This window comes from Rhodnius prolixus, unplaced genomic scaffold (genome assembly GCF_049639745.1).
Source record: "Rhodnius prolixus isolate KJV_2025 unplaced genomic scaffold, Rpr scaffold_9, whole genome shotgun sequence".
Taxonomy (NCBI): Eukaryota; Metazoa; Arthropoda; class Insecta; order Hemiptera; family Reduviidae; genus Rhodnius; species Rhodnius prolixus.
Window position 1 is genome coordinate 10913871 of NW_027411604.1, and position 15113 is coordinate 10928983.

At 31.2% G+C, this 15113-nt stretch overlaps 1 protein-coding gene across 4 annotated transcripts in view; it reads right to left on the minus strand.

The window, feature by feature from the left end:
• LOC141454167 (uncharacterized) overlaps window positions 1-15113 on the minus strand; it is a 197785-nt gene that overhangs the window by 7698 nt on the left and 174974 nt on the right. The gene's annotated exons all lie outside the window — the stretch shown is intronic.

Sequence of the window (15113 nt, forward strand, 5' to 3'; positions counted from 1 at the left end):
TAAAACTATCAATCATAAATAAAAACAACAAATTATGAGATAAACATGGAAATAAATTTTTAGTTAAGTGATTTTAAACATGGAAAATTTTTTAGAGGAAAACTTCTTTTTAAAATACTGACGATATAAAATGTTTATCAACGTGGGTAAAGAACATTTAATAAATAAAGCAAATTATTACTTTGCTACAAGACAAACACATTTGTAAAGACCGAATAATCTTTTTACCTATGGAACAGTTGTTTTGTTAGGAGGTTACTTAGTGTTTATTTTAATAGTGTCAAAGTACATGTTCATGCTACCTAGCGGTAAGCACTGGAACTACTTCCTATAAAATTATATCTTTCTAGTTCAAGCAATCGCCGCTAGATAGAACTGGCATTCTTTTAATAACTTTTTCCATTCATAATTTTAAAGTAAGAACAGAATTTATAGAATTTCTTTAAGTTAAATATAAGGACTTGAATTTCTGATTTATTCTTTGATTTATATTGAGCAGACACAAAAATAATATATTTATAAATTCCACGCACTTCACAAGCTATGTCTATTAGAACCAACCAATTTTATGAATCTATTTTAATAATTATGGGACAATAATATTGGTACAACAAGCAAGGAAAATTCTTAATAAATCTCCATTAGATGTATTCATATTTCACGATTTATAAGTAACGTAACTAAAATTTCCATAAGTAAATCAATAAAAACTAACGATTTTTATAAGAAGTTCAAGATGTGGAGTTTTTACTCCACAACCTTTTGGTTGTCAACAAATCTAACGTTGTTCCTCAGCCATGCCAATCTATTGTATCCATCAATCAACAGTGAAACTTCAATGTTCTACAATCACTTTATGCTAATATGAAAATACATTGAAGGTGATAATAGATTGGCTCAAAGGTGACTTCGTAATAAATGCACTGCTGTCAAACTTTTATCGGATGACAATATCACATACTACATACTAAAAACTTCACTCAGCTCGATACAGAAAATTTAACTTTTACTATTAATTTTGTCTTACCATTACCGCAGGAAGAATTCGCAATCCCTTCTAGAACAAAGCGTCTCAACCTATCTTTTAGATTATTCAATGTAGCGTTTTACATTTATTTTTTAGATGTGTCCAATATTCAATCAAAACCAGCTGTAATTAAAGTAAGCAAAGAAGAATTCCTTCTAATACGTAGGTATACACCGTCGAATTCTAGTGGGAACATTCACAAATTTCTCTTATTTTCTTATACAAAAAAACTCTTTTTACTAAAATATAATCTGAAGTAATTCTTCGATATTATACATGTCAAGTGTTATAAAATGATATGAAACCATAAAATCGGGAAAACGAGATTTCGCTAGATAATGGATAAAAGGGATATAGATGTCATTATGAATGGTAAGATCAATGCGAAGCGAAGAGATTTTTTTGATTAGGGTGACTATTCACTGACAATTGAAGCAGTGGTACCCCATGATTTCTGACATAAGTACAGATTGCTCCGCAAGCAGCAGCTATAACGTCTCGTAATTATTACAGAGTATTACAATTTTTCTAATAATTAGAAAAGGGTCGATGAACCCCCTTAAAATAAAATTAAAAATTAACTGCTGAAAATCTATAAAAAACAACTAATGACATGGAGAATATTAAGGCCAATACTAGATGATGCCAAAGGCAAAAGCTGGATTGTACATCTTGAGTCGATCTATTTTGAAAAACAAGAAGTAAAAACTAGTGGATGAAGTAGAACTTTACTCGTAGTTTCACTGGAATACTGCTGATTCCGTATTTGATAGTTAATATTAAGGCCAATGCTACATTGGAGAATGTGGGTCGATCTAATTTGAAGTCAAGAAGTAAAAGCGTTTGGAAATTGTATCTTAATTTGTCAGGAATGCTGCTGATTTTGTATTTGTTGGTTAATAATGAGGGTAATGCTACATTGTACTCGAGTGGTCGATCTATTTTGAAAAACAAGAAATAAAAGCCGTTGGGAAATGAGGAAATAGTCTCCAAATTTTCCTTCAATACTTAAATTTTAGCCTTTCTTAATTAATTAAAAGAGTAGTGCTATATTGTACTTGCTGGGAGGCTCCATTGTTAAAAATACAAACTGTTGGAAGAAAGGGTACTTTTCCTTAAAATACCATAAAAACCTTTGAAAAATGTGGAAATAGTCTCTTAATTTGTCAGGAATGCTGCTCTTTCTGTATTTGATATTTAATATTGAGGCCAAACCTAGATTGTACATCTTGGGTCGATCTATTTTGAAGAACAAGAAGTAAAAACTAGTGGAGAAAGTGGAAATCTCCTCCTAATTTCACTCTATTGCTGCTGCTTCTGCATTAGTTTGTTAATATTAAGGCCAAAGCTAGATTGTACATCTTGGGTCGATCTATTATGAAGAACAAGAAGTAAAAACTAGTGGAAAAAGTGGAAATCTCCTAATTTCACTGTATTGCTGCAGTTTCTACATTATTTACTTAATATAAGGCGAGAGCTAGATTGTACATTTTGGGTCGATCTATTTTGAAGAACAAGAAGTAAAAACTAGTGGAAAAAGTGGAAATCTCCTCCTAATTTCACTCTATTGCTGCTGTTTCTGCATTAGTTAGTTAAAATTAAGGCCAATGCTAGATTGTACATTTTGGGTCGATCTATTTTGAAGAACAAGAAGTAAAAACTAGTGGAAAAAGTGGAAATCTCATCCTAATTTCATTCTATTGCTGCTGTTTCTGCATTAGTTAGTTAATATTAAGGCTAAAGCTAGATTGTACAGCTTGGATCGATCCATTTTGAAAAACAAGAAGTTAAAACCATTGGAAAAAATGGAATTTTTCTCTAAAATTAACAGAAATGCTTCTATTTCTTTAGTTGATAGTTTACATTAAGGCCAATGCCTAATTGCGCCTCTTGGGTCCATCTAATTTGGAAAACCATAAAAACCTTTGAAAAATGTGGAAGTAGTCTCTTAATTTGTCAGGAATGCTGCTCTTTCTGTATTTGATATTTAGGTTAATGCAAGATTGTACTTGTTGGGTCTATCTATTTTGAAAAACAAGAAGTAAAAACATTTAGAAAAAGCGGAAATAGTTTCCTAATTTACATAGAATGCAGTAATTTCTGTAACATATGAGTTATTTAATATTATGGCTAATGCGTAATTGTGCATCTTGCGTCGATGTATTTTGAAGAACAAGAAGTAAAAGCTAGTGGAAAAAGTGGAAATCTCCTCCTAATTTCACTCTATTACTGCTGCTTCTGCATTAGTTTGTTAATATTAAGGCCAAAGCTAGATTGTACATCATTTGTCGATCTATTATGAAGGACAAGAAGTAAAAACTAGTGGAAAAAGTAGAAATCTCCTAATTTCACTGTATTGCTGCTGTTTCTGCATTAGTTAGTTAATATTAAGGCCAAAGCTAGATTGTACTTCTTGGGTCGATCTATTTTGAAGAACAAGAAGTAAAAACAATTAGAAAAAGCGGAAATAGTTTCCTAATTTACATAGAATGCAGTAATTTCTGTAACATATGAGTTATTTAATATTATGGCTAATGCGTAATTGTGCATCTTGCGTCGATATATTTAAAAAAATAAGAAGTAAAAACTATTGGATGAAGTAGAACTTTACTCGTAGTTTCACTGGAATACTGCTGTTTCCGTATTTGATAGTTAATATTAAGGCCAATGCTACATTGGAGAATGTGGGTCGATCTAATTTGAAGTCAAGAAGTAAAAGCGTTTGGAAATTGTCTCTTAATTTGTCAGGAATGCTGCTGATTTTGTATTTGTGGGTTAATAATGAGGGTAATGCTACATTGTACTCGAGTGGTCGATCTATTTTGAAAAACAAGAAATAAAAGCCGTTGGGAAATGAGGAAATAGTCTCCAAATTTCCCTTCAATACTTAAATTTTAGCCTTTCTTAATTAATTAAAAGAGTAGTGCTATATTGTACTTGCTGGGAGGCTCCATTGTTAAAAATACAAACTATTGGATGAGAGGGTACTTTTCCTTAAAATACTCAGGAATACTTCCATTTCTTTATTTGATAGTTAATATTAAAGCGAATGCTTAATTGCACCTCTTAGGTCCGCTGTTTTGATAAACCATTAGTAAAAACTATTGATAAAAGTAGAAATTTACTCCTAATTTCGCAGGAAGACTGCTGTTTCTGTACTTCACAGTTAATAATAAGGCCAATGGTAAATGGTACACGATGGGTCGATCTATTTTGAAAAACAAAAAGTAAAAACTTTCAAAAATGTGGAACTTTTTTTAAATTTTTCTGGAATGATGCTGCTTCTATATTTGCTAGGCAATATAAAGGCCATTCCTAGATTGTACATGTGGGTCGATCTATTTTGGAAAACAAGAAGTACAAACAATTGGAAAAAGAGGAAATAGTCTCCTAAATTCTGAAGTATGGAGCTTGTTAAACGTATGGTAGCTTAAAGAAATGATAAGGAAATTCAAAATAAGGAAATAAAGAAATATGGAAAAAACAAAAAAATAACAGAAACAAATCACTAGATTGTACATGAGGTAAATGCCTTTGGAAAATATGGAAATAGTCTCTTAATTTGTCAAGAATGCAGCCATTTCTGTATTTGATACTCAATAATAAAGCCAGAGCTAGATTGTACAAGTCAGGTCGATTTATTTTGAAGAATAAGAAACAGAAATCATTGGAAAATGCTTAGTTTTTGCTTCTTGTTTTCCAAAATAGATCAACCTGCCATGTACGATGTTATTAACCGTCAAATACAGAAACATCAACCTTTTACAGAAATTAGGAGTACATGTTTGGTGTATCCATTTTAAAAAACTACAAATTAGAAAAAACGTTTCTTCTAATTTCAGTGGAATGCTGTAAGTGGCAGTTAATAATAAAGCTAATGCTACATAGTACATCTTGGATCGATCTATTTTGAAAAGCAAGAAGTAAAAACTAGTGGAAAAAGTGGAAATCTCATCCTAATTTCATTCTATTGCTGCTGTTTCTGCATTAGTTAGTTAATATTAAGGCTAAAGCTAGATTGTACATCTTGGGTCGATCTATTATGAAGAACAAGAAGTTAAAACCATTGGAAAAAATGGAATTTTTCTCTAAAATTAACAGAAATGCTTCTATTTCTTTAGTTGATAGTTTACATTAAGGCCAATGCCTAATTGCGCCTCTTGGGTCCATCTAATTTGGAAAACCATAAAAACCTTTGAAAAATGTGGAAGTAGTCTCTTAATTTGTCAGGAATGCTGCTCTTTCTGTATTTGATATTTAGGTTAATGCAAGATTGTACTTGTTGGGTCTATCTATTTTGAAAAACAAGAAGTAAAAACATTTAGAAAAAGCGGAAATAGTTTCCTAATTTACATAGAATGCAGTAATTTCTGTAACATATGAGTTATTTAATATTATGGCTAATGCGTAATTGTGCATCTTGCGTCGATGTATTTTGAAGAACAAGAAGTAAAAGCTAGTGGAAAAAGTGGAAATCTCCTCCTAATTTCACTCTATTACTGCTGCTTCTGCATTAGTTTGTTAATATTAAGGCCAAAGCTAGATTGTACATCATTTGTCGATCTATTATGAAGGACAAGAAGTAAAAACTAGTGGAAAAAGTAGAAATCTCCTAATTTCACTGTATTGCTGCTGTTTCTGCATTAGTTAGTTAATATTAAGGCCAAAGCTAGATTGTACTTCTTGGGTCGATCTATTTTGAAGAACAAGAAGTAAAAACAATTAGAAAAAGCGGAAATAGTTTCCTAATTTACATAGAATGCAGTAATTTCTGTAACATATGAGTTATTTAATATTATGGCTAATGCGTAATTGTGCATCTTGCGTCGATATATTTAAAAAAATAAGAAGTAAAAACTATTGGATGAAGTAGAACTTTACTCGTAGTTTCACTGGAATACTGCTGTTTCCGTATTTGATAGTTAATATTAAGGCCAATGCTACATTGGAGAATGTGGGTCGATCTAATTTGAAGTCAAGAAGTAAAAGCGTTTGGAAATTGTCTCTTAATTTGTCAGGAATGCTGCTGATTTTGTATTTGTGGGTTAATAATGAGGGTAATGCTACATTGTACTCGAGTGGTCGATCTATTTTGAAAAACAAGAAATAAAAGCCGTTGGGAAATGAGGAAATAGTCTCCAAATTTCCCTTCAATACTTAAATTTTAGCCTTTCTTAATTAATTAAAAGAGTAGTGCTATATTGTACTTGCTGGGAGGCTCCATTGTTAAAAATACAAACTATTGGATGAGAGGGTACTTTTCCTTAAAATACTCAGGAATACTTCCATTTCTTTATTTGATAGTTAATATTAAAGCGAATGCTTAATTGCACCTCTTAGGTCCGCTGTTTTGATAAACCATTAGTAAAAACTATTGATAAAAGTAGAAATTTACTCCTAATTTCGCAGGAAGACTGCTGTTTCTGTACTTCACAGTTAATAATAAGGCCAATGGTAAATGGTACACGATGGGTCGATCTATTTTGAAAAACAAAAAGTAAAAACTTTCAAAAATGTGGAACTTTTTTTAAATTTTTCTGGAATGATGCTGCTTCTATATTTGCTAGGCAATATAAAGGCCATTCCTAGATTGTACATGTGGGTCGATCTATTTTGGAAAACAAGAAGTACAAACAATTGGAAAAAGAGGAAATAGTCTCCTAAATTCTGAAGTATGGAGCTTGTTAAACGTATGGTAGCTTAAAGAAATGATAAGGAAATTCAAAATAAGGAAATAAAGAAATATGGAAAAAACAAAAAAATAACAGAAACAAATCACTAGATTGTACATGAGGTAAATGCCTTTGGAAAATATGGAAATAGTCTCTTAATTTGTCAAGAATGCAGCCATTTCTGTATTTGATACTCAATAATAAAGCCAGAGCTAGATTGTACAAGTCAGGTCGATTTATTTTGAAGAATAAGAAACAGAAATCATTGGAAAATGCTTAGTTTTTGCTTCTTGTTTTCCAAAATAGATCAACCTGCCATGTACGATGTTATTAACCGTCAAATACAGAAACATCAACCTTTTACAGAAATTAGGAGTACATGTTTGGTGTATCCATTTTAAAAAACTACAAATTAGAAAAAACGTTTCTTCTAATTTCAGTGGAATGCTGTAAGTGGCAGTTAATAATAAAGCTAATGCTACATAGTACATCTTGGATCGATCTATTTTGAAAAGCAAGAAGTAAAAACTAGTGGAAAAAGTGGAAATCTCATCCTAATTTCATTCTATTGCTGCTGTTTCTGCATTAGTTAGTTAATATTAAGGCTAAAGCTAGATTGTACATCTTGGGTCGATCTATTATGAAGAACAAGAAGTTAAAACCATTGGAAAAAATGGAATTTTTCTCTAAAATTAACAGAAATGCTTCTATTTCTTTAGTTGATAGTTTACATTAAGGCCAATGCCTAATTGCGCCTCTTGGGTCCATCTAATTTGGAAAACCATAAAAACCTTTGAAAAATGTGGAAGTAGTCTCTTAATTTGTCAGGAATGCTGCTCTTTCTGTATTTGATATTTAGGTTAATGCAAGATTGTACTTGTTGGGTCTATCTATTTTGAAAAACAAGAAGTAAAAACATTTAGAAAAAGCGGAAATAGTTTCCTAATTTACATAGAATGCAGTAATTTCTGTAACATATGAGTTATTTAATATTATGGCTAATGCGTAATTGTGCATCTTGCGTCGATGTATTTTGAAGAACAAGAAGTAAAAGCTAGTGGAAAAAGTGGAAATCTCCTCCTAATTTCACTCTATTACTGCTGCTTCTGCATTAGTTTGTTAATATTAAGGCCAAAGCTAGATTGTACATCATTTGTCGATCTATTATGAAGGACAAGAAGTAAAAACTAGTGGAAAAAGTAGAAATCTCCTAATTTCACTGTATTGCTGCTGTTTCTGCATTAGTTAGTTAATATTAAGGCCAAAGCTAGATTGTACTTCTTGGGTCGATCTATTTTGAAGAACAAGAAGTAAAAACAATTAGAAAAAGCGGAAATAGTTTCCTAATTTACATAGAATGCAGTAATTTCTGTAACATATGAGTTATTTAATATTATGGCTAATGCGTAATTGTGCATCTTGCGTCGATATATTTAAAAAAATAAGAAGTAAAAACTATTGGATGAAGTAGAACTTTACTCGTAGTTTCACTGGAATACTGCTGTTTCCGTATTTGATAGTTAATATTAAGGCCAATGCTACATTGGAGAATGTGGGTCGATCTAATTTGAAGTCAAGAAGTAAAAGCGTTTGGAAATTGTCTCTTAATTTGTCAGGAATGCTGCTGATTTTGTATTTGTGGGTTAATAATGAGGGTAATGCTACATTGTACTCGAGTGGTCGATCTATTTTGAAAAACAAGAAATAAAAGCCGTTGGGAAATGAGGAAATAGTCTCCAAATTTCCCTTCAATACTTAAATTTTAGCCTTTCTTAATTAATTAAAAGAGTAGTGCTATATTGTACTTGCTGGGAGGCTCCATTGTTAAAAATACAAACTATTGGATGAGAGGGTACTTTTCCTTAAAATACTCAGGAATACTTCCATTTCTTTATTTGATAGTTAATATTAAAGCGAATGCTTAATTGCACCTCTTAGGTCCGCTGTTTTGATAAACCATTAGTAAAAACTATTGATAAAAGTAGAAATTTACTCCTAATTTCGCAGGAAGACTGCTGTTTCTGTACTTCACAGTTAATAATAAGGCCAATGGTAAATGGTACACGATGGGTCGATCTATTTTGAAAAACAAAAAGTAAAAACTTTCAAAAATGTGGAACTTTTTTTAAATTTTTCTGGAATGATGCTGCTTCTATATTTGCTAGGCAATATAAAGGCCATTCCTAGATTGTACATGTGGGTCGATCTATTTTGGAAAACAAGAAGTACAAACAATTGGAAAAAGAGGAAATAGTCTCCTAAATTCTGAAGTATGGAGCTTGTTAAACGTATGGTAGCTTAAAGAAATGATAAGGAAATTCAAAATAAGGAAATAAAGAAATATGGAAAAAACAAAAAAATAACAGAAACAAATCACTAGATTGTACATGAGGTAAATGCCTTTGGAAAATATGGAAATAGTCTCTTAATTTGTCAAGAATGCAGCCATTTCTGTATTTGATACTCAATAATAAAGCCAGAGCTAGATTGTACAAGTCAGGTCGATTTATTTTGAAGAATAAGAAACAGAAATCATTGGAAAATGCTTAGTTTTTGCTTCTTGTTTTCCAAAATAGATCAACCTGCCATGTACGATGTTATTAACCGTCAAATACAGAAACATCAACCTTTTACAGAAATTAGGAGTACATGTTTGGTGTATCCATTTTAAAAAACTACAAATTAGAAAAAACGTTTCTTCTAATTTCAGTGGAATGCTGTAAGTGGCAGTTAATAATAAAGCTAATGCTACATAGTACATCTTGGATCGATCTATTTTGAAAAGCAAGAAGTAAAAACTAGTGGAAAAAGTGGAAATCTCATCCTAATTTCATTCTATTGCTGCTGTTTCTGCATTAGTTAGTTAATATTAAGGCTAAAGCTAGATTGTACATCTTGGGTCGATCTATTATGAAGAACAAGAAGTTAAAACCATTGGAAAAAATGGAATTTTTCTCTAAAATTAACAGAAATGCTTCTATTTCTTTAGTTGATAGTTTACATTAAGGCCAATGCCTAATTGCGCCTCTTGGGTCCATCTAATTTGGAAAACCATAAAAACCTTTGAAAAATGTGGAAGTAGTCTCTTAATTTGTCAGGAATGCTGCTCTTTCTGTATTTGATATTTAGGTTAATGCAAGATTGTACTTGTTGGGTCTATCTATTTTGAAAAACAAGAAGTAAAAACATTTAGAAAAAGCGGAAATAGTTTCCTAATTTACATAGAATGCAGTAATTTCTGTAACATATGAGTTATTTAATATTATGGCTAATGCGTAATTGTGCATCTTGCGTCGATGTATTTTGAAGAACAAGAAGTAAAAGCTAGTGGAAAAAGTGGAAATCTCCTCCTAATTTCACTCTATTACTGCTGCTTCTGCATTAGTTTGTTAATATTAAGGCCAAAGCTAGATTGTACATCATTTGTCGATCTATTATGAAGGACAAGAAGTAAAAACTAGTGGAAAAAGTAGAAATCTCCTAATTTCACTGTATTGCTGCTGTTTCTGCATTAGTTAGTTAATATTAAGGCCAAAGCTAGATTGTACTTCTTGGGTCGATCTATTTTGAAGAACAAGAAGTAAAAACAATTAGAAAAAGCGGAAATAGTTTCCTAATTTACATAGAATGCAGTAATTTCTGTAACATATGAGTTATTTAATATTATGGCTAATGCGTAATTGTGCATCTTGCGTCGATATATTTAAAAAAATAAGAAGTAAAAACTATTGGATGAAGTAGAACTTTACTCGTAGTTTCACTGGAATACTGCTGTTTCCGTATTTGATAGTTAATATTAAGGCCAATGCTACATTGGAGAATGTGGGTCGATCTAATTTGAAGTCAAGAAGTAAAAGCGTTTGGAAATTGTCTCTTAATTTGTCAGGAATGCTGCTGATTTTGTATTTGTGGGTTAATAATGAGGGTAATGCTACATTGTACTCGAGTGGTCGATCTATTTTGAAAAACAAGAAATAAAAGCCGTTGGGAAATGAGGAAATAGTCTCCAAATTTCCCTTCAATACTTAAATTTTAGCCTTTCTTAATTAATTAAAAGAGTAGTGCTATATTGTACTTGCTGGGAGGCTCCATTGTTAAAAATACAAACTATTGGATGAGAGGGTACTTTTCCTTAAAATACTCAGGAATACTTCCATTTCTTTATTTGATAGTTAATATTAAAGCGAATGCTTAATTGCACCTCTTAGGTCCGCTGTTTTGATAAACCATTAGTAAAAACTATTGATAAAAGTAGAAATTTACTCCTAATTTCGCAGGAAGACTGCTGTTTCTGTACTTCACAGTTAATAATAAGGCCAATGGTAAATGGTACACGATGGGTCGATCTATTTTGAAAAACAAAAAGTAAAAACTTTCAAAAATGTGGAACTTTTTTTAAATTTTTCTGGAATGATGCTGCTTCTATATTTGCTAGGCAATATAAAGGCCATTCCTAGATTGTACATGTGGGTCGATCTATTTTGGAAAACAAGAAGTACAAACAATTGGAAAAAGAGGAAATAGTCTCCTAAATTCTGAAGTATGGAGCTTGTTAAACGTATGGTAGCTTAAAGAAATGATAAGGAAATTCAAAATAAGGAAATAAAGAAATATGGAAAAAACAAAAAAATAACAGAAACAAATCACTAGATTGTACATGAGGTAAATGCCTTTGGAAAATATGGAAATAGTCTCTTAATTTGTCAAGAATGCAGCCATTTCTGTATTTGATACTCAATAATAAAGCCAGAGCTAGATTGTACAAGTCAGGTCGATTTATTTTGAAGAATAAGAAACAGAAATCATTGGAAAATGCTTAGTTTTTGCTTCTTGTTTTCCAAAATAGATCAACCTGCCATGTACGATGTTATTAACCGTCAAATACAGAAACATCAACCTTTTACAGAAATTAGGAGTACATGTTTGGTGTATCCATTTTAAAAAACTACAAATTAGAAAAAACGTTTCTTCTAATTTCAGTGGAATGCTGTAAGTGGCAGTTAATAATAAAGCTAATGCTACATAGTACATCTTGGATCGATCTATTTTGAAAAGCAAGAAGTAAAAACTAGTGGAAAAAGTGGAAATCTCATCCTAATTTCATTCTATTGCTGCTGTTTCTGCATTAGTTAGTTAATATTAAGGCTAAAGCTAGATTGTACATCTTGGGTCGATCTATTATGAAGAACAAGAAGTTAAAACCATTGGAAAAAATGGAATTTTTCTCTAAAATTAACAGAAATGCTTCTATTTCTTTAGTTGATAGTTTACATTAAGGCCAATGCCTAATTGCGCCTCTTGGGTCCATCTAATTTGGAAAACCATAAAAACCTTTGAAAAATGTGGAAGTAGTCTCTTAATTTGTCAGGAATGCTGCTCTTTCTGTATTTGATATTTAGGTTAATGCAAGATTGTACTTGTTGGGTCTATCTATTTTGAAAAACAAGAAGTAAAAACATTTAGAAAAAGCGGAAATAGTTTCCTAATTTACATAGAATGCAGTAATTTCTGTAACATATGAGTTATTTAATATTATGGCTAATGCGTAATTGTGCATCTTGCGTCGATGTATTTTGAAGAACAAGAAGTAAAAGCTAGTGGAAAAAGTGGAAATCTCCTCCTAATTTCACTCTATTACTGCTGCTTCTGCATTAGTTTGTTAATATTAAGGCCAAAGCTAGATTGTACATCATTTGTCGATCTATTATGAAGGACAAGAAGTAAAAACTAGTGGAAAAAGTAGAAATCTCCTAATTTCACTGTATTGCTGCTGTTTCTGCATTAGTTAGTTAATATTAAGGCCAAAGCTAGATTGTACTTCTTGGGTCGATCTATTTTGAAGAACAAGAAGTAAAAACAATTAGAAAAAGCGGAAATAGTTTCCTAATTTACATAGAATGCAGTAATTTCTGTAACATATGAGTTATTTAATATTATGGCTAATGCGTAATTGTGCATCTTGCGTCGATATATTTAAAAAAATAAGAAGTAAAAACTATTGGATGAAGTAGAACTTTACTCGTAGTTTCACTGGAATACTGCTGTTTCCGTATTTGATAGTTAATATTAAGGCCAATGCTACATTGGAGAATGTGGGTCGATCTAATTTGAAGTCAAGAAGTAAAAGCGTTTGGAAATTGTCTCTTAATTTGTCAGGAATGCTGCTGATTTTGTATTTGTGGGTTAATAATGAGGGTAATGCTACATTGTACTCGAGTGGTCGATCTATTTTGAAAAACAAGAAATAAAAGCCGTTGGGAAATGAGGAAATAGTCTCCAAATTTCCCTTCAATACTTAAATTTTAGCCTTTCTTAATTAATTAAAAGAGTAGTGCTATATTGTACTTGCTGGGAGGCTCCATTGTTAAAAATACAAACTATTGGATGAGAGGGTACTTTTCCTTAAAATACTCAGGAATACTTCCATTTCTTTATTTGATAGTTAATATTAAAGCGAATGCTTAATTGCACCTCTTAGGTCCGCTGTTTTGATAAACCATTAGTAAAAACTATTGATAAAAGTAGAAATTTACTCCTAATTTCGCAGGAAGACTGCTGTTTCTGTACTTCACAGTTAATAATAAGGCCAATGGTAAATGGTACACGATGGGTCGATCTATTTTGAAAAACAAAAAGTAAAAACTTTCAAAAATGTGGAACTTTTTTTAAATTTTTCTGGAATGATGCTGCTTCTATATTTGCTAGGCAATATAAAGGCCATTCCTAGATTGTACATGTGGGTCGATCTATTTTGGAAAACAAGAAGTACAAACAATTGGAAAAAGAGGAAATAGTCTCCTAAATTCTGAAGTATGGAGCTTGTTAAACGTATGGTAGCTTAAAGAAATGATAAGGAAATTCAAAATAAGGAAATAAAGAAATATGGAAAAAACAAAAAAATAACAGAAACAAATCACTAGATTGTACATGAGGTAAATGCCTTTGGAAAATATGGAAATAGTCTCTTAATTTGTCAAGAATGCAGCCATTTCTGTATTTGATACTCAATAATAAAGCCAGAGCTAGATTGTACAAGTCAGGTCGATTTATTTTGAAGAATAAGAAACAGAAATCATTGGAAAATGCTTAGTTTTTGCTTCTTGTTTTCCAAAATAGATCAACCTGCCATGTACGATGTTATTAACCGTCAAATACAGAAACATCAACCTTTTACAGAAATTAGGAGTACATGTTTGGTGTATCCATTTTAAAAAACTACAAATTAGAAAAAACGTTTCTTCTAATTTCAGTGGAATGCTGTAAGTGGCAGTTAATAATAAAGCTAATGCTACATAGTACATCTTGGATCGATCTATTTTGAAAAGCAAGAAGTAAAAACCATTGGAAAAAGTGGAATTTTTTACCAAAAATTGAATAAGGACAAGCTAGATTATACATTTGAAATCTATCTATCTTGAAAAACTAGTAAAAGCCATTGGAAAAATGAATCTTTTATGCTTATGGAATATAATAAATAATGAGAATAGATAAATAGAATAATTTCAATTATTTATAGTAGATTAGAAAAGTATTGTCAGGATTCAGAAGAATGAATAGACTTGAGTTTAATCATTTACTTGTATTGATGAGGATTAGATAAATTCTGAATTAGAAAATTATGGTATCTTCTATTGGTACTTAAGTAGAGCATAAAGTTTGAACTTTCTACGATTTTTAGTTTTGAGTCCCTACTCACACCAGACTAATTTGTTGAAACCATTTTTCGGATTTTGGGAGACTTCAAATTGGACCTTTCCTGTAAAACCTCCAAATCTAAAATCAGCATGTTTAGCAACCCACTCTTCTCTTGTTTAGCTAAAGGCCTGCCTACATCTGAGTTTACTGCCGGCCTGCATAGCGTTTTCTCTTTACATACAACAATATTAGAAAATTTAGAATTAATTTAATTTTAATTTAGAACACAGCACTTTTCTTTCCTAGGATGAGAAAGGAAAAAGCTCCCGGAAGTTATACAAAAAAAAACCTGCTAAACCTCAGGAATAAAGAGAGAATTGTGATTAAAAGAGAGTAACTATCCTCTAATTTTAAACAATCATCGTTATTCAATTAATATTACAAGCGTTCTTATTCTACACTTTAAAAAAAGTCAAAATCTATTCGCGATTTCTTATTTGGTGGAACGTGAAGAAAATCGTTCTAAGTTCCTAGAGGAATCTCACAATGATTATTCCTCATGTTTGATAGCAAAATATTAATTTGAAAACTGAAAGCCAGAGGAATAAATACGAACTTATTCATATTTAATCAAATCACCATGCATTTATTTTATTATCTGTATTTAACTTTCTACAAACCATTACAAAGGAGTTTACAGAATACAATAATTAGACTTTAAGATAAAAATACATTTCTTAAAAAATAGTAAAAGAAAACAAAAATTTATATTTTAAGTA